Here is a 25,347-nt window from a genome sequence, read left to right on the forward strand (position 1 = left end):
TTTTTTTCTCTCTTCAGAGATCATCAGAAGTCAAAATGCACAATGGCTGGGGAGCTGAGGGTTTACGAATATGCAGAAGGGAGCTTGCTATCCCAGGCTTTTTCTAAGAATGTATTCTGATTCTAATGATTTTAGCTAAGCTTGGATAAGGAAAGTTAGAAAACACTAATGAATATATTTACTTCATGCACTAGGTCACTGTCTGAAATCAGATTTTCATCCACTCACAATAACAACTTAATGTGTATTAATAGACACTGGCTAGATTTATCAAGAATTAATGCTAATGAACCAGCAAGCAGTTTTATACAAACAAAAAAGCCAACACTTACATTTTGCAGTATAGAATATCACTGATAATACTTTACTAATGAGAAAAATAATAAAAAGAATTAACATTAGTTGAACTCGGATTTCTAAGTCCCAGACAGTATTCTAAGTGGATTATCTCACTAATAATCTTAAACAACTCAAAACTCAAACAACTCCATGTTGTAAAATTGAGACATACGGGGGTTCAGTATCATGTTCAAGGTCGCAGTTGTTAAGGCACAGATCCTTACTTACTGGATCTAAACTAAAATATTCTCACTCCATATCCCCTATGTTAAACTAGCATGTTATGTAGCCTGTAAACTGAATTATAAATCAAAGCTCTACATAGTTATGCCTGAAACTGTTTTCTATCAGCTCCATAAGGACAAATTCTCACGCTGCTGTGCTTTCCTCCCTCTCTTCAACATTCGCAAAGCATGGATAATGTGCGATCACCTTCTGACTTTCCTAACTCTTTTCCCACCTAGAGCACAATCCTTCATTTCACAATGTGAATTAGAAACAGCAGCACATAGAAGGCTGCAGAGAGACAGGGTGCGAAACAAAGAATCACGTCACAGAAGCCAAATCAACTCGGGGATTAAGGTTAACTAATTCTCACTGGGTCAGAAAAATGAAAAGGTAAATGGAGTCAGGATGTTTATAGTCTTACTTTCTTTCTCCTTGGTTGACTCATGTCACCTCAATCTTACCTCAGATATAACCTGTGCATACCACAGTCTATTCATCATCCTGTGCCCAGCACTAAACCTTTTTCAATGAAGGGACCTCTAACACACTTCTCACTCAAAACCACCAAACCATTTTTTGCCATCAATTTCAAATCTCTCAAAGTGTATTTCTCCCCATAAACCCATTCAAAACTGATCATTGAAAAACTATGGCCCAGCTATTCCTCACCCTGGAGGTTGGAGTTCAATGGCTACTTGTCCCAAATTCTAACTAATTTGAGTTTTAAAATTATTATACCCACCTACATAGATACCCCTCAAATGCACACAGCCTCAAAATTTGTTTGTTACAAATACTATCTTTCTTTTTCTGGTTATTATTTTAAATTTATTTTTACTTTTTTTTGTAATTAGTATAATTCTATTTGTTTATTTTTCTATTGTGTTGTGTTAATCACCATACAATACATCATTAGTTTTTGATGCAGTGTTCCATGATTTATTGTTTGCGTATAACATCCCATGCTCCATGCAATCCGTGACCTCCTTAATACTCCTCACCAGGCTCACCCATCCCCCCACTCTTCTCCCTTGTAAAACCTTCAGTTTGTTTCCCAGAATCCATAGTCTCTCATGGCTCATCTCCCACTCCAATTTCTCCCCCTTCATTTTTCCCTTCCTTCTCCTAATCTTCTCTATGCTACTGTTTTCATTAGATTTACCTATGACCCAGTATGCCTGAAAAGCATCTTCTCATTCAATAGCTACTAAACCATAGTATTAGAACATGCGGGTGGGGACCTTCAAAATTTGTTAGTGTAAAGGGTTCCTCATAATAAAACTATTTGACACCTTGGATGAGAAGCACATAGACTAACTTAAAGTTGAATTTGTTAATTATTTTAAAATACAGTAGTCCCCACACCCCTTAACCATGAGGGATCCATTTCAAAACACCCAGTGGATGCCTGAAGCTGAAGATAGTACTTTATACAAAGTACATATTTTTTTTCTTATATATACATCTAATAAAGCTTCATTTAGAAATTAGGTATAGTAAGAGATTAATAACAATAACTATAATAAAATAGAAGTACTATAATAAAATTACATGGATGCGGTCTCTCTCGCCCTCTCAAAATATCGTATTATGGCTTATAAATACACAGAACAAAGTGATGCCTGCCAGAGAGAAGACAGGGGAGCTGGAGAATGGGCAAAATGGTAAAAGGGCAGTGAGAGGTACAGGCTTCCAGTTGTGGAATGATCAAGTCATGGGAATAAAAGGCACAGCATAGGGAATATAGTCAGTAAGACCATAATAGTGTTGTATGGTGACAAATGACCGCTACACTTGTGGTGAGCACAGCGTAATGTATGAAGTTGAATCACTATGTTGTACACCTGAAACTAATGTTACATTGTGTATCAGCTATACCCCCCAAATTTTAAAAATATTTTATTATCTGTGTTCATCCTTCTTCTTGTGATGATGTGAGATGCTAAAACAGCTATGTGATGAAGATGAATGACAGAGACTTGCGATGTATCCTTAGGCTACTATCGACCTGACAATTCATCAGGAAAAGAATCATGTGCTTTCTGATTGCAGATGCTGAAGGTAACCTGAAACTGCAGAAAGAGAAGCTACAGATCGGGTTGGTGGGAAGGAGGGGGTGTCTGTAGAATTTCATAGGTAATGTTAGCCATTCAAAAATTCCATTCTTTAACAAAAACTACATTTCAAGTTGCTTACTTATGATCGATCTCCAACCTCTTTGGAAACACGAGTCCACTGATCCTTCTAGTGTCAATCTATCAGCAGGACATTAGGATCACTCTCTTTCCTTCACATATCCAGCTTAGGTTTCAGAGTCCCTTGTTACAGAAAAATCTCCATTGATATTTTGAACTCTCTTGCTCTGCCATCTTCACGTCTCACTGGTATGGCAATATCCCACCTCTGGATAAACCCAACTATTGCCTTTCTCTGTTCCTGCCATGAGTGGCTGAGCTCTGCTAGAGGAAGTCCGCAACTGGGACAGACTAACATCGCTATGAACTAATAGGACCAACTTCAGGAAGGCAACCTCCCTATGATGTCTCTCGGACCACCTCATTCGCAATCTATTTAAATGACTATTTAGGGGTTCCTGGCTGGCTCCATTGGTAGAACAAGTGACCCTTGATCTCAGGGTTATAATTTCAAGCCCCATATTGGGTACAGAGATCACTTAAAAATAAATTTTTTAAAAAAATAAAATAAAATGACTACTTAAAGTGCCCTCATTTTTCCTCAAACCTCCAGCTTTCCCATTCTCATTTTTCCTTTCTTTTCTCCACATTATGTATCCTTCTACTTCACAGAAGAAATGGAGACCATCATGCTCAACATGTCAACTTATTTCTGTACCCTTCCCATTCACCTTGTACCAAAGAGAAAGTACCCCTCTTCTCTTTGAGAATCAACTCACTTCCTCGGCTTTTATTATCCTAAAAAGATACTCCTTCAGGACTAGGATAGCATTGAATTTCATCTCCTCTGAGCTTCACAGGAAATTTATATAATAGTCTCTTTTTTATCCTTCTTGTATTTTCAAATCTTACACACACACACACACACACACACACACACACACAATCTGAATCCATCCTTCCCCGTGGACTTTAACCAGAGTTAAATCCCTGGCAATCAATTAATCAATAAACAGCGTCTGTTGCCCCTTCCCTCATGTTTAGATAATATATATATATATAATAATATATATATATATATATATTTTTTTTTTTTTTTTAAGATTTCTACTTATTTATTCAAGAGACAGAGGAAGAGAGAGGAACCCCATGCTGAGTGTCTAGCCCAATGGGGGCTCCGAGCAGGGTTCCATCTCAGAACCCTGAGATCATAACCTAGGCTGAAACCAAGAGTTAGACATTTAACCAACCAAGTCACCCAGGTGTCCCAAAACCATTTCTATCTCCTTCTCCCCTTACATCCCACTCACTCTTTTACCTAAATAACTCTTGCTAAGTTCACTAGTTAATGGCTTTTAATATCTAAACCCGAAGATATTATTTTGGGTGTTCATTTTGGATCCTCACCATATACAATTTATCAGAAGTTTTGAGAAGATTGACCTCTCCCTTGTGGTTTTCAAGACAGAATGATATCTAGTTTTCTTGAAACTTCAAAGTCATTAAATGGAATTTTTCTATGTCCTCTTTTCTTCTCATTCTATGCTCTTAGGAATTTTATCCAACAGGACTTTAGTTATCAACCATAAGCTAGTGACTCCCAAATATACTTCTTCAGTCCATTCATTTATTCATTCATTCTGTAAGATTTTTTAAATGCCTACAATATGCCAGTCACCTGGGATAAGAGAGTGAATGAACCCAGACTTTTCTGAGTTTAAGACCCATATATCCAAAGAGCGAAGAAAAAAAGACCCATATATCCAACCGCCTGCCATTATCTCCACTTGAATGCCTCAAAGGCATCTCATATTAACACATGTTAAACCAAACATTATCTCCTCAAGTCTAATCCTCCTCCCAAGTACTTACAGGCACCACCCACCAACCAGTTGCTAAAGCTAGAAACCTAGGAGTCTTCAGTGTTCCCTGATCATTCACTGCTTCAAGCCCATTTTTTTAAAAGATTTTATCTATTTATTTGACAGACAGAGATCACAAGAAGGCAGAGAAGCAGGCAGAGAGAGAGGAAGAAGCAGGCTCCCCGCTGAGCATCCTCCTCCCCACGTACCTGCTTCAATCTGCCCACATACCAAATTTTAGTATGCTTGTCATTTCTTTTGTGAACTAAACTGCACATTATGCTAGGTTCCCTATTGTATGCTCTCATGGTCGCCTCCCTGCTTAACACTTGGCATAGTTGCAATTTTACATTTACTTGAATGTGGATTTTTGAAATTAATATAGGTCTTCTCCAATAGATTGGAAGCATAATGATGACGGAGGCTATTTAGTTTTTGCTCTCCATTAATTTGTTCAGCTCTCCTATAGCACCTATCACATGTTAGGTTTTCAATAAAGATTTCTTACATGAATGAATTAGTGAACAAACAAATGAAAAAAAAACAAATCTTTCAAAATTCCCATACCCCAAAACAGGCAGTTATATTTTTGTGTATTCCTTTCCAGTAATTTTAATGCAAACATATTTTGGTGTCTTTATAATTTAGGTAGAAACTGTATCTACAATTTTAATTTTGATACTTATATCAAACTCCAAGGGTTTTCTGAAATTATAAGATATTCTTCAAAAACCACTTTTGGGGCTCCTGGGTGATTTAGTCCATTAAGCGTCTGCCTTTAGCTCAGGTCATGCATGATCCCAGGGTTCTGGGATTGAGTCCCATGCTGGGCTCCCTGCTCAGTGGGAAATCTGCTTCTCTCACTCCTTTTGCCTGCTTCACTTCTCAAATAATAAATAAAATCTTTACCTCCACTTTTTTTTAAAGATTTTATTTATTTATTTGACAAAGATCACAAGTAGGCAAAGGCAGGCAGAGAGAGAGGAGGAAGCAGGTTCCCTGCTGAGCAGAGAGCCTGACTGGGGCTCGATCCCAGGATCCTGGGATCATGACCTGAGCCGAAGGCAGAGGCTTTAACCCACTGAGACACGCAGGTCCCCCGAAACCTCCACTTTTAATGGCTGCATAATATTCCAACTTATGACTCTCTAGTTTAATGTATTTAAACACTCTCCTATTATTAGATACTTGGGCTCTTTCCAGTATTTTTCCAGTTTTTTTTTTTTTTTTTTTTTTTTTGCTGTTGTAAATAAAACAACAGTGACCATTTTTGTACATTTTATGTATCTAAATTTATGACTACTTACATGGAACAAACCCTTAAAATGGGATAAATTCCAAGGTTAAGATGTACAAATTTTTTTAAGACTTGGGGATACTTGGGGCACCCAAGGGGCTCGGTGGGTTAAGCATCCAACTCTTTGTTTTTAAGTTTTTCTTTTTTTATTTTTTTGAGAAAGAGAGAGTGCACAAGCAGGAAAGAGACAGAGGGAAAGGGAGAAGCAGACTCCCTACTGAGCGAGGAGCCCAACGTGGGGCTCCATCCCAGGATCCCGGGATCATGACCCAAGCAGAAGGCAGCCAATAAACTGACTGAGCCACCGGGGTGCTTCAAGCATCCACCTCTTGATTTCAGCTCAGGTCATGATTTCAGGGTCATGAGATCAAGCCCCACATTGGGCTCTAAGCTCAGCACTGAGTCTGCTTGTCCCATTCCTTCTGCTCCTCCCCCACCCCCACTTCCTCTCTCAAAAAAAAAAAAAAAACCTTATTTATTCCCAAGTATTTGCTTTTACATGGCAACAAATAACATCAAACAGGTTTTAGATTTTTCAATTAGCAATATATAGAAGTAAAATTGAATTTTGCATATGAACCTCACTGATTATATTTATTAATTTAATTTTCTGTACTTTAATACTGTAACCTTAGATTTAGATATACTATGAGCATAGTCATCATTCAAGAAAACTGACAGGTATTAAAAAAAAAGAAAAGAAAAGAAAAGAAAATCTTAAAAGAACCCCAAAGACTTGGGGATACCTGAGTACTAAGAATGTAAGAGCAATAAATGATATTGTAGCATTTATATGTCTCTCTGTTGAAACAAATTACTCAGATATAGACTGCAAGTCAGAGTGAGACTTATCAGTTTATTGCAATCATTTCTGCAACTTTTAAAACTACACTCTGTGCATATGTTACTCCAGAGCAAGAATGATGACATATCTTGCAGGATGGACTTCTTTTTCAGCATTTTGCCCTAGTGTCTTGAAGAGAACTCTTTCAAGAATATACTTGCCCAGTTTGGGGTTTGTGTTTTGTTTTATGTGTTTTGTCTTTATTTGTTTCTGCTTTACAAATCTGATAACACTATTGATAGAGTTCAATACGATTCTTCACAATGTGTTCTAGGATAGTTATTTGATGATGCCTTACAAAATGCACGTAAACACATCCTCAAGACTCTGCTAGTCAGATATGCTTAAAAACCATTCCAGATATTTCCCTGGACAAGTTAATCGAGGTCCAGTGCCCTGGGATAGGGTAAGCGATCAATTAAAGCAACAGGGGCTAGGGTTTGAGGAAGGTGAAATTATCTGGCATGGTGGACATTCCTTCCCTGCTTTCAGCAATTACAGGATTTCCCTCTGGGAGGTTTCCACCTAAGAGTCTCAATTAGAAGAGTCTATTAAGAAAAACAAAGCCTTCTAGACAAGTGTTTTTTGCAAGAATGTTTCACTCAAAACAACCACAGCAACATTTTCAATAAATATGTTTATAATATTTCTGGTGCTCGATATAAACGTCAGAATCATCCATTTTTCATTCTGAGAAGGTTCGATTCTCAGTCTACTATGTTAACACACATCAAGCTAGTAAAAGAAATCTATGCACAGCATGACCTACTTTTGATGTACTGATTTTTTTTTCTCAAAAAGAATTAAAAACTGTCATTAAAAATTCAGACAGAAGTGCATTAACACAATGGATGTAAAAGCCTATTTCAACACAGTAGAATGCGTTGTATTTTTCATGAGATTCTACAACTGATAATTTTTAGGTATATTTTGTTGTTAGATACATTAATATAAATCCTCTCAGTTCTTAGAATATCATTTAATTCAGAGTCATATCCTTAGTTGCCTGTTCTGGCACATAATTCTTTTTGTAAAGGGAAGAACAACCTTTATTAAGGTGGATTAATTTTGATGCTATGAATATTCATATTTTTATCATACTATTATGTTTTTCATTAGACATGCTCAGAGATACCCTTGCCTCTACAGCAGAATTTTATTTTCATTACCTAATTCTCCCACTCTGGTTATTACAAAATGCATTTTAAGTTTTTAAAACATTTTTCTACATTCACAACAACTCTAGTACACACGCATATATGCTCATTTTACAGATAAGGATACTAAAACTCATACATTTAAATAACCTACCTAATTTAATCTAATTCAAAGTGTAGAAAAGTATAGTAAGTTAACATTCTAACCAAGTTCTCTCTGGGTCTACACCTCTGTTCTTCCCACCACATCAGGTAATGAATCATTTAACTGTACTACACCTAGTTGTGAGTACAGACATCAAGTAATTTTTAACCAGTTTTGGGAGCTCAGTGACACCTAATTATTACCACCAATATCATGTTTCTAGTGTCATCTAGCTATGAGCATTCCTTTGTCATTCTTGCCTATTAAATTTTTTTCAATCAAAGCATATTCTTTTCCTGGCATATACCTCTTCTTTCTTAAGCTACCCAATCTACTGAATGAATGAAATATCATTCCTCATTTTTTCCTCCACATCCACAAGTGATGGACAGTGGTCGCACAGTAGAAAGAACACAAGCTTTTAACAGATCTGCATTTGACTTCCACCACCACCACTTAACAGCTCCATAACTGCGGGCAAGTTACTCCTTGAAGATGAAGACCTTCTCATCTGGAAAGGGTATAACCATGCTTATTTTACGGTTTAGAGATTAAGTACAATGCATGCTCATAGTAGGTACTCAGTAAATAATTTGTCTAATTATTTTCATCATTCTACTGTAAGCTTCAGTTAGATCAGACCACATTTTCAGCCCACCCCCCCATTGTCTATGTTTTGCCACACCCCATTTGTCTATAATTCTCACCCACCCCTTTGTCATCCAATTTATTCTTCAACCTTTGTTCAAAAGTCACATCCATCAAGCTTTCCCAGCTCCTACCCTTTATCTGAACTGCTGCAGCACTTGGAGCTTGCCTACTAGATCCACTGTATCTTGTATCACAAGACGTTTATTTTTGTCTATGGTGTCATTAAACTGTAAGAACCTTGATGATGTGGTCATCATTGTAATCTGCTGTTTTCTCCACAGCATGTAGCTCAAGTCCTCGCACTCAGTATATGGATGAGTACATTAAGTATATAAATAAAGTTTTTATGAATCTGTATTCTTTAATAGCCTCAAAATTTCTTAACTTAAAATGTGCAGGAACTCTTAAGCCAACACTTGTAGAGATAGGACTCCTGTCTACAGTGACCAAATAAAAACGTCAACTCCTTGACCTTCCCCAGAACATCCCTACCAGGATGGATATGAATGAACTTGAATAACTGAAGAGATTTAGGAGTTCTGAGATATATTGCAAAAATGTGGTCAGAAACAAAAAGAATGGGAAGATGGGCAGTACTGTGGTATGAAGGGAGAAGTATGGAAGATCAGAACAATAAAGTGCTTTGAATGGAGAATGAACATCCTTTGGCCCAGAAAAGGAAAACTCCATGATATATTTGTGAAAAATCAAACAATTTTATACCATTATTGATTCTTATGTTAAGGTTCTCTAGAGAAACAGAAACAAGAGGTATATATATATAAAGAGATTTATTATAAGGAAATGACTCACAGGATTATGGAGGCCGAGGAGTCCCTCAATGTGCTGTCTACAAGCTGGAGTCCCAAGAGCTCTGAGAAAGCTCCTGTCCAAAGTCGGAAGACCTGAGAACCAGCAGGACCAATGGTGTACATCCCAGTCTGAGAGCAGAAGACCAATGTTCCAGCACAATTAGCCAGAGAATTCTCCCCTCCTCTATTTTCTCCTTCTATAATCAGGCCCTGAAGGTATCAGAGGATGCCCACCCACACTGGGGAAGACAAACTACTTAGTCTACTGTGTCAAAGGTTAATCTCATCCAGAAACACCCCCACAGACACACCTAGAAATAATGTATCACCAGCTCTCTGGGTAACCCGCAGGCCAGTCAAGTGGACACATAAAACCCACCATCACAACCCTCAAGGTTAAAAGGATGTAATTTTGGCAAAAATAAGGAAACTCAGTGACTCATATCAGAGTAGCTAATCACTCTTAAGCCTGTTGGTGAACATAGCCCCAGGTGTGTTGGCGAATCAATGAAGAAACGCCCTGAGACCGAGAACAAAGAAGGCACTGAAACCCAGTGGGTGCTCTGCACACCCAGCTGTACCGGGCTGGCCTGGAACGGCCTCCACCTGAAGGAATGGTGCCTTCTTACAATTTTCAGAGTAGCTATGATCCTGAGGGGTTGTCACAGATGACCTGTTCCAAGCTGTCTCCTATGATCAACAACAGCCTGTCAATTAACCTTTAGACGTTCCGAAAAAAGCGTGCCTCTTCTTTTCCCTGGTCAGTACGTACCCCTTAACACCACCTGCTGTGAACTGTAAATGCCAAGAGATTTGAAAATATTCAGTGCAGCAAGGACTCCGCTGCACTTTGGCCATATAGAAATTATTTTAGGGCAGGAAAAACACCTTCAAGTGTTAAAAACAGAGAATAGCTCTTGGGTGAATCTTTGAAAACAGACACACTTTCAATCTATTGTTTTATTTAAGAATAACCACCTCAACGTGGGAATCCCACTATTTAAGACATCAGAGAAAGACCTGTCACATGCGCTCCTGGGAGGGAAACTTTCTCTCCCATGACTCCCCCTACTTCTTTTTTTTTTTTTTTTTTAAGATTTTTTTTTATTTTTATTTATTTGACAGAGATAGATCACAGGTAGGCAGAGAGGCAGGCAGAGAGAGAGAGAGGAGGAAGCAGGCTCCCTGCCGAGCAGAGAGCCCGATACGGGACTCGATCCCAGGACCCTGAGATCATGACCCGAGCCGAAGGCAGCGGCTTAACCCACTGAGCCACCCAGGCGCCCCTCCCCCTACTTCTTAAAGAGGCCCCCTCTCAAGCTTGTTTGTTTAAAAGCTTTAGAAAGTAGGTGGAACAGAACAGGATGACAATGTCATTCCATGTGACAACCACAGCATACAATGAAAAGTCCTCTGCCGCTCCCTCAAGAGTATTCCCTTCTGCAGAGACAAACTCTGATTCTCTGCAATCTTGACCTCAAGCCACTAATAAAACCAGCTTCATTGTGGGCGTGCATCCTGGCTTGCTGATAGCCATCCACCCACACGAGCCGTACAAGTAGAAGCCTCAGAAAGTCTGAGGGTAGGGTCACTTTGTGTGGGACCGTAGGAGAAAGAGGGCAATAGCGCTGAATGTGGGATCTGGGCTCTGAGGCTTCCTGGAACCTGGGGGAGGGGATCGAAGGGGCCTCCCCTCCCTCAAAAGCTGGAACAATGTGGAGACAATTATACAGGTGGAACAGTGGGCAAAAATAGGCCAGAAGAGGCCTCGTGCAGTTCTCTCTGCCTAGAGCGTCCTTCCTGCCCCTCCCCGTATGGGAATTCTACCCACTCCTAAGGACCACTTAAATACTTGCTTCTCCAGGAAGCCTTTCCTAATCTTCCTCTTTTACTCTCCCCTCTTTCTCCCTCTCCTCCACTAGTATCTGTTCAGAATTCATCTTCACTTTCTCTATGATGTTAACCTCTAGTGCACATACTCTTCTGTATTAGTATTAAAGTTCATTGGGTTTGAATCTTGTTGGGTTTGTCTCTCATATAAAGCACAGACAACTTGAGGGTGGAGACCAAATTTGGCTCCTCCCTATGTACCCCCAACACGAGGCACCATGCCTTGTTCACGGCAGTAGACAGGGCCTTTGCACGTACGGTCTTATTTACCCAGGAAACACTTCTCTATTCTCCACCCACCTCACCCCCCTTAACCACGTTTACTACTACTTGTTCTACTTGATTAGAAAAGAACATTGTACTCTCACTCCTCCTGGACCCATTCATGAGGAAGTCCCACAGTGACACTTAAACGGTCTTTTGTCCTTCCCACTCTGACTCACTTCATCCTAGGACAGGGAGCTGCACTTGACTGGGGTGTTTGCAGGAAGGGACTGATTAACCCTGGTCAGGTTCTTATCCTATTCTCTATTCCAGCTTCCATAAGGGTGTATTCTAGTCTGTGATCTTGCGTGCAGTTTTAAAGCATAAATTCAATTCAGAGAAGTATTAGCAATCTTATCTGACTATATGTATAAGCTCTGTTCTAAATTATATTATAATAAAGTTGATATTTTGATCTCCATCTGTCTGACTCCTTTGTCTTCCTCTCAATTGTTTCCAAACTCAAGCAGGAGGAGAGTAGTGTTATGTGTAGTCCTCCTAATGTCTCCTTACTAGTCCTTTTTCAGATTATAACAAATACATCACCTCCTTGGAAACTCTTCCCCGACCATTGAAACTTGATGCATCATATATATAATATATTACAGAATATATTATATATATAAATATCACTTTACCATACTTATTTTCTCCTCCATGTCACTACCCAACAGCATATTTTTCTGTAGGACAGTTTTGTTAAACTTTTTATTATAGAACATTTCAAACATACACAGAAGCAGAACAGTATATGGAACCCCACACACCCATCAACTAGCTTCATCAATTATCCACCCAATTTTAGTTCATCCACACCCCCAACCCCTCCTCCACAAACGCAGACAACTTTGAAGAAAATAGCCCAGCCATCACATCATGCTATCTGTATTTACAGGATGTCTCTCTAATACACAAGCACTAACCATTAATTTTTTTTTTACTTCACCTGTTTGTGGGGTTATTCATTTTAATATTTACTTGTACTCCTTCCCTGATTACATTCCTAGTATGTAGGAGGTGCTCAATAAATTAAATAGAAAGGAAGACATCTTAAAAGTGAATACAGAAAACCACTTGCAACTTGGGGGTCAGAGAGCATCCACTCCCCTTCTTTTTGTCACAATACCCAGAAGTTCCCTGCACTCTCAGTCCCTGTGATTCAAGAAGTGTTGGCTCTACCCCTGGCTCTAGGGTTATGGCACACGGATCAGGCCTGACAAAGCAGAGTGATGCAGCCTCATGGCCAATCACGCTGGTTGAATGAGGAGCACAGGACCCCGTCAAAAACAATGGGATGCTGGGAAACTTGGTGGGCAGCCAGGGGAGAGGCAAGCTCCTTCTCCTACCGGACGTGAACCTGGAGAAGGAGAGGCTCCTATCACTGCAAGGACGAACTGTATTTGAAAACGGCTCTGACGCAGAGGATGGAGAACCAAGGGACTGGGAGAAAAGTCAGAGCCTAGAGAAAGAAACCGCTTGAGTCAAATGTCATGGGAATCAAACCTACCTGGGGATTTGTAAGTTACATTACGCAGTGAATATCCTTGGCTTAGACAAGCTGGGGTTAGAATTTTTGAGACTTTTCAACTGAAAGTTCCTAGCTGATTATAAGGGAAGGGGGAAAAGATAGGAAGTGAAGAGAAAACTACTTGCATGGTAAATAAAATATATTCTTTTCAGTCGAGTCCTTGGCCTAGTAACCACACATCCTGAGTTTTTAGGGCAGATCAAGCCTCTAGCCTTCAGATCCCTCATTTAAAGCATGAGGGGAACTAAGTGGCCTCTAAATTCCCTCTGAGGAATTGTGTGAGTTCTGTGGGGAAAACCTGAGGGGGCATATGGAGGACCCGGACTTCCTCGCTGGAAATAGCATCTGATGACTGGCATATTCCCTTCCTTAGTTTAACTCATTGTAAAGCATTTCATATCTTCTAGGAAAAACAATAATAACTTCTGAAATGAGAAAGAACCCTGCTCGGTGTTTCTCTTCTGGGCAGCAGATACTCTTTGGGAAAAATAAGTCTTTCCTCACTCACTGTGGCCCAGGACTGTAATATAATATCAGCGCTATGAAAGCACATTCAGATATTAGGCCTCATCAACAGGGAGCCAGAGATAAGCTTTTAAAATTTTTCCCCAACAGAGAATTTGCCTTCTGCAAAGAATAAGCTCACCTTAGCTGCTATGGAGACCACTTGTTTTCTCTTAAACACACATGAGTCGTTATTTCAAGTTCCTCTTTTTGGAACAGTATGAAAAGGTTCACCCGGTTGAGAGACAAATCTCAGAATAACACTTAAAGGTAACAAAAAAATTCATCTAATATTTAGAAATCTCTTGGCTTTAGAGTCTATTTTCTCCTAACCAAGAACTGCGTTTATGGAGTTGCAAGTAGGAATCTACTCTTACTGAAGGAGGTCAGAATAAACTGTGGCGGGAAAAGAAAATGGTCTCAGGAAACATGAAGATAGGAAGAGGGCCTCTGGCTGTGGTCCTATTTGCTACCTATTCTCCCAGTAGGTCAGATGGAAAGAAACTTGGGCAGTTAAAGAGCCTACTTCCCCTTTGTATTCTCCTCCATCGGAGGATGAAGGACCTGGAAAGATTGCTCATTTGAAAGACACCTTCTCTGATCTCAGTGAAATCTGTATTTCCCCCAAACTTCTGATTGTAGAGATTCATAAAATCTTTCTAGGGAGCAGTGTGACAATAGAATTATCAATACCTTAAAAGCCGACATATCCTTTGTGGCATCCAAGATGGCTCCTGGAATTCACTCCTTCCTGGAGTTCCCTCCCACAGTGAATCGTGCCTGGGTGACCGCAGTAGTGTCCTATTTCTGCTGTAACAAATTGCTGCAAATGTAGCTACGTAAAACAACAGATTTAGTGTTTTCACGTTCTGGAGGCAAGAAGTTCAAAATGGGTCACAACTGCTAATAGCAAGGTGTCGACAGGGTGTGTTTTCTCTGGAGTTGCTAAGGGAGGATCTGTTTCCCTGCCTTTTCCAGCTTCCTTGGCTCGTGGCCTCTAGCCAGCAATCACACCATTCGACACACCTGTGCCTATAGTCACATCTCTGACTCTAACACTCCTGCCTCCTTATTTTACTTATAATAACCCTGTGATTACATTGGATCCACCTGGATAGAACCAGGACACTCGACCCATCTCAAAATCCTAACTTAACAACACCTGTAAATTCCCCTTTGCCATAAAAGATAACATAGTTCCAAGTTCCACTGTTTTAGGACATCCTTGAGGGACCATCATTATTCTGCTCAGCACAGTGACCAATAGAAAATGGCAGTAGGAACAGCATGTGATTTCCTTTGTGAGGTCATTGAAGGCAATGCAACCTCAGTCTTGCTTTCTGGAATGTTCTGTTCTGGGGAAATCGGCTATCATGTGTGAGGACACTCAAGCGGCCCTGTGGAGAGGCCCATGGGAAGAAGAATGAATGGTGTTTTCCCACCTACAGCTGGCACCACTTAACAGCCACATGTAGAGCCACGTGGAGTGGATCCTTCATCTTTGGTCGAGCCTTCAAATGACAACAGCCCAGCCAACATCTGACTGCAACCCCAGGAAAGACCCTGCTAGCCACTCCTGAATCCCTGACCCAGCATAAAGCTTTATTTTTGTTTTTATGCCTCTAAGTTTGGGGGTCATTTATTATGCAGCTTTATAACTGACATACCCTTTGACCAACAATTCTATTCCTAAAAATGCAGTCAGTTGTGTGTGGATAGAATTCCAAGGAAAGAACTTTGCACAAAGTCATTGCATGCAAACAAAAGTCTGAATAGAGATGCTCATGAGTTTTTATTAATGAAACTTTAAAGACAATCCTAATATGTGGCTATGGGAGAATTGGTTAAATAAAGTAAAACATACCCGCATAACAGATAAGCAGGTATCAAGTTGCAGAACATAAAAGTCATGTAGAACAATAGTTCTCAAACTTTTTCTGGGTAAAACCTTTCCTGTAAGTAAGACTTTTAAGAGAAGCTTGCATGATAAAAGCAAATCTTTCCAGCTGAGGTAGGTTCACCTTCCCAGAGCCAGGCCCTGGCTGGCAATCGTGCACCCCAAGGACACCTAGGATTCCGGGAGCACAGTTTGAAATTCAACTGTTCTAAGAGAATCCGTAATGCCACATGAACCAGTATACCAACTGAAAGAAGCAAGATCCCTGGTTTTTGCCATGTGCTTGTCTCTTTCCCTAGCCTCATCTTAGACATTCTGCCCCTTGTCCTCAGCACCCTGGCCTTGTGGCTTCCTGAGCTCCCAACTTAAATGTGACTTCCTCAGTAAAACCTCTGCATCCATTTCTTCCCTTCTCCCCACACTAACCCTGACTGGATTAGGCCCTGAGGCTGGAAGTCTAAGATTAAGGTATTAGTTGGTAGGCTTGATTTTTTTCTGAGGTCTCACTCCTTGGTTGGCAGATGGCCAGTTTCTCCTTGTATCTTCACATGGTTGTGTCTAGTCTATGTTTCCCTATGTTCTAATTTCCTCTTCTTATGAGGACACCAGTCATAGTGGATTAAGGCCATTATCGACTGAATGTGTCCCCCACAAATTCACGTGTTTAAGTTCTAACCCTCAAAGGAATGGTATTTGGAGGTGGGGCCTTTGGAAGTTAATTAGCTTCAGATGGATGGGACCCTCAGGATGGGATTAATGTCCTTGTCAGAAGCAGAGGCTACAACTCTCACTAGCACTCTCTCTACCTCTCTCTCTCTCTCTCTCCTTTTTTGTCTCCCCCAACCCCTTCCATCCTACCTCACTCCTTTCCTTCCCCCTCTTTGTCCTTTGTTCCCCCTTATCTCCCCATGTGGGAAGATAGTGATGTGGCTGGCTGCAAGTCAGGAAGAGAGCTCCCATAGTATCCAAATCTGTTAGCTCCTTGATCTTGGACTTAGCCTCTGGAACTATCTAGAACTATGAGAAATAAATGTCTGTTGTTTAAACAACCAAATCATGGGTGCCTGGGTGTCTCAGTTGGTTAAACATCTGCCTTTGGCTCAGATCACGATCCCAGGATCCTGGGATCAAGTCCCACGTAGGGCTCCTTGCTCCGCAGGGATACTGCTTCTCCCTCTCCCTCTGCCTGTAGCTCCCCCTGCATGTGGTCTCTCTTTCTCTGTCAAACAGATAAATAAAATCTTTAAAACAAACAAACAGACAAACCAATCCATGGTACTTTGTTATAGTAGCAAGGGACCACCCTAATATGGTAACCCTAGCTAGCCTAACTCAGGGCTGGGGTGGGTGGGCGGTGGAGAAAATCAAACAAATCCAGATCTGAGACATTCTACAGGATAAGTGTCCAGTACTCCTCAAGGCCATCAATGTCTCGGTTAAATTAAAAAAAGAAAAAAAAAAAAAAGGAAAGATTGAGAAACTGTCCACGACTGGCAGAAATATTAACAGAAAAACTCATGAAATTCAAATGAATTCTAGAGTGTAGTTTAAAAAAAGAAAAATACTATCAAGAATAGAAGCATTATTCTGATATCTAACTCAGGGAGGAAAAATTCTCACAATTCCCTAGAAACAAGGTAATTTACATTCCCAATACAGGAATGGGAAAGGAGCAATAACCTCATCACACCCACAGAGAAAGTCTCTATTCAAAGTAACTTGTTGGAAAATCTGGCTCTCATTCTGGGTACATTAGAATCCTCTTGATAATCTTGTATGAGATATATTAGAAAAATACTAATTCCTCTCTATTCTCCCTTATACATGCTACAACCAGAATGCCAAGTCAGCTTGAAACTGTATATTAGTAAAGCATATTATTTATTTTTTTAAAAAGCTTCAAGTTGAATAAACTGAGATCTAAAACCATAAAACCATTCCCATAATATACCCAATGCTAATGCAGTTTTAATCCTTTTAAGGAAGATCGTTAAGAAGTACAAAACTTCCAAGAAAAATAAAATGAGTAAATGATTTCACAAAATGAAAAAAGATACGTATGATCTTGTATAATCACATCAGAGGGCCACTCTTATAAATTTAAACTAATAAGCAGAATAATAGGCTTTCATTTCAGCGGTACTATAAAAAGCCACCAAATTTAGAAACTTTTCGAGGACTGTTTCAGGGAGGGAGATACTTAAAAAACTGTGAGTACATTGTCTTTTGCTCAGATAATCTTTTATGTTACGCAAGCTGCTGCCCTCCTTTTCTGGCCTTTTCCCTTTCCTAACTCCTTAAATCCATCTTTCTCCTCTGTCTAAAACCAGAGAGCATAATTAGAGGGCATGCGGCTCCACCTTTTATGGAAATAGCTCTACTCCTTATTTGCATGTGTTTGGACCCATTACCAGCTGTCTGTAAAAGCAGGAGGGTGACCATTCCTCCTTATTATCCAGGCAGATTCTGTTCAAAGCCAAAGATTAGAACAGTGCAAATGGTAGAAAATAGCTTTTTTTTTTCTTTGAAAAATACAAGAGCAGTTTAAAGTGAATAGAAATTAGTGGATCAGTGAACTGGAAGGAAATGTTATTGCCTCTGAAATAGCCTTGCTCCCGCTCAACTTTGCATAACAATATTCCGTTTGCTATTATGTAGCAGGACTTCCAGCCGGCTGCCCAGCCCAAATCAGGAAAGTTCCTCTCCCTCCCATTGGTTTGGTGTGAATGAGATGCACAATGCAACCAAACATAGTTAAACCTTTTAGAGAGGACTATTTTTTTTTTAAATCTAAGCAATTATTTCTGCCATTAACAGGTGTAAAATGTCTTCTAACAAGAAAGTGCCGAACAGCAAATGTGCTTTTGAAATATGCAGCACAAGTTGCATATAAATAAGACATTCTAGGAGTCTATCTGCTTCAATTTTATAAAACAGATGTCTGCTGTCCTAAGCAAATAGTTCAAGTTGTTTCCAAAATATGGAGGCAAAAAGCAATAGAGGTACCATTTACACACTCATTAGTAAGAGAGGAAATGCATCTGCTTTGGAAAATTGCTGCTCACTAAAAAGCAAGTTTCCCTAGCAACGGCTACATCATACAACTCAGACCACTTCTAAGCTTACAAGAGAAATTATAGGAAAATATATAAAAAGATTTTTATCGAATATTTTTTATCTTTGCCATGGGAACATTTCCCCTAAACTAAGATATGCCTAGGGAAATTAAGACTTGCCATACACCGGGCACCAAAAAAAAAAAAAAAAAAAAAAAAAAAAAAAAAAAATTAAGGATGTATCTATAATCACTCATCCTTTGCTAAGGGCAAAAAAATGGAAAGCCATTCTATAACATCAGATGACAGTGAGATAGAGAGAGAATGCATGAGAGGGAGAGAGAGGCACATGTAAACCAGGCAAGTGGATAGAGACGGGATTCCCTGTCTCTGGCGCCATCTCAATAGGGGATATGGTTGGTCTGGTGACCCCTGGCTCCATTCTTTTCTTTGTGGCTTTTCTTGTTTCCACCCCTAGCTGAAAAATGGTTACAAATCAAACAATTTCTAACTGGATGATAACAGAATCAATACGTAGAGGCCCTAAATCCCAAAATTCTGTCTGTAGTTATTTAACCTCACTCCACCCCAGCTCCCATTGGTGATATTAAGGGAGAAGGTGGGCATTTCTTCAGTCTAAAAGCTTTCATTATTCAAAAAGGCACTTCGAATTCTCTCGAAGTTCAACCAAATCCAGTAGGAGAGATCTTGATTTTCCCCCCTAAAAAGTAAAGAAAAAAGCTATAAAATATGTCTTTTTCCCCATGAAAACTGAAATGATGTCTAAAAATAAAGTTGAACATCTGAATTTTCCAGACTTTCTGGATTGTTCTGATATCTATGTGTTTTTTTTTTAATGGAAATGCTACTTGGGAATATAGCATATTTCCTCTCAGTGAATCGTTACCTTTATAATGCCATATTTGAATGTATTTTAATTGCTGATTCCAGTTTTAATGCCATAAATAGGAACTTGTTTTCAATGTCTTTTCATTGTACCAGGTAACATTTCATACAGCCTATCTCTGCCTAGAGGATCACTTTGGTCCTCCATCTAAGAGAGTGAGCATGAGGGAACAGTCAGTCTTCAATCCACCACACTCGTGGTACTCTGAGATGGGGGGGGAAAGAACAACAAAGTAAGTACACGACTTTAAATTCAAATGCACTATCCTACAAAAACCACGATGGTATCAACAACGGAAGAAAAGAGCTGAGTTCAACTCCGTACCTGTTGTGTGAGAGGCATTGTACTTACATTTTTCCTTTGGTCCTTATGTTTTTCACAAGAGGGTTTTGAAGATCAGAGATGAGTCATGTGACCAGCATCACACAGGACTAGTGGTAGAACTGAGATTCAAACCCCGAGTCTGTCTAAAACCATAGCTTGTGCACTGTGTCAATCTCCCTTTTGCCGTTCTGGGCATTTTTGTTCCCTCCATTTTTTTTTTCTTTTTAAACCCAGACTACTTTTTTTTTTTTTTTTTAATCCAGATTTCTCCTTAGTAGGGCTCACAAACTTGAGCCTTTGTTCTTTTTAGACAGAACCGTTTCATTTACAAATGTGAATTAATAGCCAAGTTTAAAGCCTGAGATTTCATATAAAATCTTCATTTGAGGCTTCCCCTTCCAAAGAAAAGCATAAAAAGATGTGATGGCCCCAGGATTCCCTCACAGCCGCTGACACCTGAGGAATGGCTGTGTGCTCTTTCTTCAGGTGTCCCCAGCCTGTCACATCCACGAGTTAACCGCCTGGCTCTGAGGGGCAGGAATCAGAGTTTGCCATTTCTGGATGGATGGTGTTGAAAGAAGTCACCTTATATTCTAAACACTGTCTGCAAGCAGCATCAGTGCCTTATAGCTTGGGAATGGGTACGGGGCGGGGTGGGGGGGGGGTGGGGGGCTGGCCTGAGGCTGCAAACCCTAACAAAGGAAAGAAATAAGACCAAAGAACAAAATGGGACTCGTGAATTCATTTAGACTTGCTCAGGCTCTAACCAGGAAAGATAATGAGCCAAGATGTTTGAAAATTCGTCATAAAAAAAAAAAAGAAAGAAAGAAAGAAAAGCTCAAGACCTGTCCTCAGCCAAATAATGACCTTCCATGAATTTCAGCTAAGGAGATAAAAAGAGTAGGAGTCAAAGAATCTAAAAACTAGAATTCTCATGTTCACCCATTTTACTAACTCACTTTAGGATCTATAAGCAGCGGCGTTCAGCCCCAGTGGGCTTCAGGTGCCACATCGGTAAATGGAAAGAACTGGATTTTTTGCATGGACAGCATCCATACAGGTATAAATATAGGAAGACCAAAATAAATGAATAAATAAATAAAGGAAGGAAGACAGTAGTGAGGGACTGGGTGTGCACAGGGGACACTAAGGAAGGGGACAGCTGCCGCTCCACTACGGCCCGGCGTAACCTTTGGGGATTTGGGCTGAGGGTTGTCCAAATGTCCCACTTGGCCAGAGTAGCCAGTACCATTTATGAGTCTGTTTTTGAAGTGTCAGACTTTTTATTTTTTAAGATTTTTTTTAAAATTTATTATTTATTTGACAGAGAGAGAAAGATCACAAGTAGGCAGAGAGTCAGGTAGAGAGAGAGAGAAAGGAGGAAGCAGGCGCCCCGCTGAGCAGAGAGCCCGATGCAGGGCTCGATCCCAGGACCCTGGGATCATGACCTGAGCTGAAGGCAGAGGCTTTAACCTACTGAGCCACCCAGGCGCCCCTGAAGTGTCAGACTTTTAAAAATATTATCAACGAATTCAAAATTGTTAAAACACCCACCTAAGCCAACTGTAAGCAGTGAAAGAAAATGTCTCTGGGCTGCACTGGCCTGCAGGCCCTCGGTTTTCTGCCTCGGGACAAAACACCATTTAGTGTTAGAATTCTGTGATTTTAAGCACCGAGTATCTAGAATCATGGTTGAGAAGAAGAGAGGGGTGTAGGTGGGTATGTTTTCAGCGGAAGAGCTCAAAAAGATGAAATGCGTGGTGTTCGCTAAGGGGCCCGTTTTGCCATCCTCCTCGGACTCTTGCGTTTCCGGAGTACAAAGCAAGAGATGTGGGCCGATACGCTGTGTGAGGGAGGGAGCAACACTCTGAGTGGGGAGGTGCTGCTGGAGACGAGAGAAGGAGGAGCAGAAGGTATAGACGGCCCTCTGGGGAAGCAGGAGAATGGCACCCATTCCTGGGAAAGCCATGAAGGAAGGAAGGAAGAACAATTTAAAAACATATCCTATGTGCTTGGTGTTAAATAGATCCCATTTAGTCCCTAAATCTTTAAGGTAGACCCTGTTGTTACCCATCATTATCGCAGCAACAAAGTCCCGGGCATCTTTCATGAACCAGTGCAAAGTGATCTAACGTGGGTCTTCCGTTAGCAGCAGCATGAAAGAGAATCTTCTGTGGCCAATATACAGATAAGAAAAGCAAGACTTCAAGATACAGTCAGCAATCCGGCCCAAAGTCTATAGCTAATTAATAAGCATTGGGATTTATTTTATTTTATTTATTTATTTGACAGAGAGATCACAAGTAGGCAGAGAGGCAGGCAGAGAGAGAGGAGGAAGCAGGCTCCCCGCTGAGCAGAGAGCCCGACGTGGGACTCGATCCCAAGACCCTGAGATCCTGACCCGAGCCGAAGGCAGCGGCTTAACCCACTGAGCCACCCAGGTGCCCCAGTAAGCATTGTGATTTAAACCAAGGTCTCTGTCCCTACCGCCCTCCCCCTTCACTCTTTTCTGCTTCTCTAAAAACTCAGGGAACTGATTAAAAAAATCCCATCACCAGGAAGAGGGAGATCCCACTGCAACTTGGCTGTTTGCCCTACCATCTATCCCCGAGTAGCACCAGGCCAGATGCACAAGTCCCCAGGGTTCAATGCACTTGAAAACTGTCCCTCTAAACTCTTCTTAAATTCACCAACTATTATCCCTTGGTTTTCATTTCTGGGACATAGTGTATACAAGGTACCTGATCCCTGGCTCCCCTAGAGAGGGAAAGCAACACTGGGCTAACTAAGATCATGAGACAACATTTAATAATCACTGCTTCTCCTTTCTCCAATAAAGCAAAAATATTAGAGCATGAATCTCACAGTACTTAAAGAAAGGCAAAAACAGGCTAAACAGAGAAAGTGTTCTGAGTTAGATAGAGCCACACCAACACGGACACCAGTGAGCACCTACTCTGTGCGCTGTCCTAAGCCCAGTACATGTATGACCTCCTTTCCTCCTCACCAAACTCCGCTTTTCAGATTCGATCACTGAGACACAAAAAGGCTAAGGGACGTGCCCAAGGTCACCCAGTGAGTCGTGGAGCCAGCTTTCAGACCCAGGCACATGATTCCAATGCTTTGACGCCCTGGCAAAACTGTCAAGCGACAGAAGGCATGGTCTACTTTGGCCAGGCATGATTTGTAGGATTTGAAGATTTCTCTTTTCTTTGGTTCCTTCCCATCCTCTAAATGTACATGATTCACTTGGAGTGATTCACACAATTACATTTAGCATTTAAACTATACCTGTAGGGGCGCCTGGGTGGCTCAGTGGGTTAAAGCCTCTGCCTTCGGTTCAGGTCATAATATCAGGGTCCTGGGATTGAGCCCCACATCAGGCTCTCTGCTCAGTGGGGAGCCTGCTTCCCCCTCTCTCTCTGCCTGCGTCTCTGCCTACTTGTGATCTCTGCCTGTCAAATGAATAAATAAAATCTTTTTAAAAAATAAGTAAGTAAATAAACTACACCTGTAGAAGTCTTTTTAATGCCCATATTAATTCCTACAAGTCAGTAGGGCTCTGTTGAACACCAATACTGAAAATCACAGACCTCTTCAGGCACAAGAGTGCTTGGAACTGTACATTTAATAAAACTGTGAATGAATTTAACATTCATTAACTGAATAAATATACTCACAGACAAAAATAAACAAATGAATAAATAAATAAACAAACTCACAAACCAAGATGGGTACTTACTCATATGAGGCAGAGGCACACGGTGCCTGCTTAATAAATGTCTGATATGAATAAATGAATCCTGTGTCTCCTAAAATTTATTTATTCTTTTAACCAATACTCATTTGGCGCCAACTCTGTGTCAGGCAACGTTTTAGGCAATGGACAGACAGCAGTGAGCAAAACAAAATCTTTGCCTTCAAGGAGTTTACATTCTGATGGAGAGAAACTGAAAATAAACAGGATAAGTAAGATATTCAGTATGTTAGTCATAAAAGCCAAGAGGAAAAATAAAGCAAAAAAAAAAAAAAAAAAAAGTCTATCGAGACAGTTACAAGTGGTTTTGCAATTTTAGATAAGGTGGCAGGAAAAGGCGTCCCTGGTTAAAAAAGTCAATGCTTTTAAAATAATACCCCAGTAAAAATGTTTAAATGAGCTTTTAAACATTTGAAATTTTAGTACCCCTATATATATAGTAAATTTGGTCATCTATATTCAATTCTTATTGCTAGGTATGAGAAATGTGATTTTCTAGACTCAGAAGAAGTTGCAGGGAGTCACAAAGCACAATAGAAAAAGAGGACATATCTTACAAATCACTTAAGATTATTATTATTTTGCTTATTTGTGTTGGTATCTGATACTTCACAAGTGGATATATTTCCAAATGAAAACTAAATACGTCAATCCCACCTGGAGCCTTCTGGCAAATAACCCAGTGGTGCAGATTTCTGACGTCCTTGTGTGACCCCTATGCTTCCTGAGTAGTGTTTGAGGCGGAGACCATATGACGTGGTCTGTGACACAACCTTCTGTGGAATCAGCAAAGCACTTAGGGCCACCGAGCCGATAAAGCAGTTTGGACTTCTCTCTCTCTCTCTCTCTCTCCAAAATGTGAAGACTCACTGATGAAAGCCCACTCAGTACTAAACCAGAAGAATTTCACCGTATCAAGGACTTCAAAGTGGATACTGTGGAATTGGGGTTAAAATTCAAATTTTCACATAAGACACAACCATCTGCAGAGAATTCTATACGAATAATGAGAAAAAGCCCTATCCACCTTCTTAGGGTTCACTAGCCCTGTCAGCACTTAGTGGTGTGAATTATACACTGGGCTCAGCAAGAATGTTTCAAGGCCCCCCCCCATTTTTGATTATCATTTTCTTTGTCCACAAAAATACTTTTATCAAGTTTTCAGTCTGTGAACTTGCCTCCTCGTGTCCATTGCTTCCTACAACAGGTGTCCACTTAAAACACGGATAAACATTTGAAAATATTTTGCTTTTGAAAACCTACTAAGCGTTGGTCAAATATGTCAGCTTCTTTGGTATTAGATGCACTTGCACACACAAAATAGAGCTGGTTCTGATAACAGAGAATGTGTGAGTTAGATAATTTAAAAATATATCTCAGACTTACTTATCCGAGCAGTAAGCCTTTTAAATTGAGTAAATAGGGGTGCCTGGGTGGCTCAGTCAGTTAAGCGTCTGCCTTTGGCTCACGTCATGATCCCAGGGTCCTAGGATCGAGCCTTGAGTGTCGCACTCTCTGCTCAGGGGGGAGCCTGCTTCTCCCTTTCCTTCTGCCTCTCCACCTGCTTGTGTTCTCTCTCTCTTTCAAATAAATTAATAAAATCTTGAAAATAAAAAAATAAATTGAGTAAATAGCATGTATTTACCAAATAGAAAAATCTAGAAAGTTCTCAGTTATAATTAGGCACACAGAGAACTACCCAAATGCATTAGAAGTGAGACCACTCAAGTGCCTAGCCCTTGTTGCCCTG

At 40.3% G+C, this 25,347-nt stretch overlaps 1 protein-coding gene across 1 annotated transcript in view; it reads right to left on the reverse strand.

The window, feature by feature from the left end:
• LOC309861173 (uncharacterized protein) overlaps window positions 1–14,851 on the reverse strand; it is a 734,084-nt gene extending 719,233 nt beyond the window's left edge. The window contains exon 1 of the mRNA XM_082723834.1: window positions 14,350–14,851. The gene's annotated coding sequence lies outside the window, so the exon portion shown is untranslated. The remainder of the gene's footprint in view (window positions 1–14,349) is intronic.
• Between the last annotated feature and the right edge of the window lie 10,496 nt (window positions 14,852–25,347).

This window comes from Mustela nivalis (assembly GCF_964662115.1).
Source record: "Mustela nivalis genome assembly, chromosome: 3".
NCBI classification, from domain to species: domain Eukaryota; kingdom Metazoa; phylum Chordata; class Mammalia; order Carnivora; family Mustelidae; genus Mustela; species Mustela nivalis.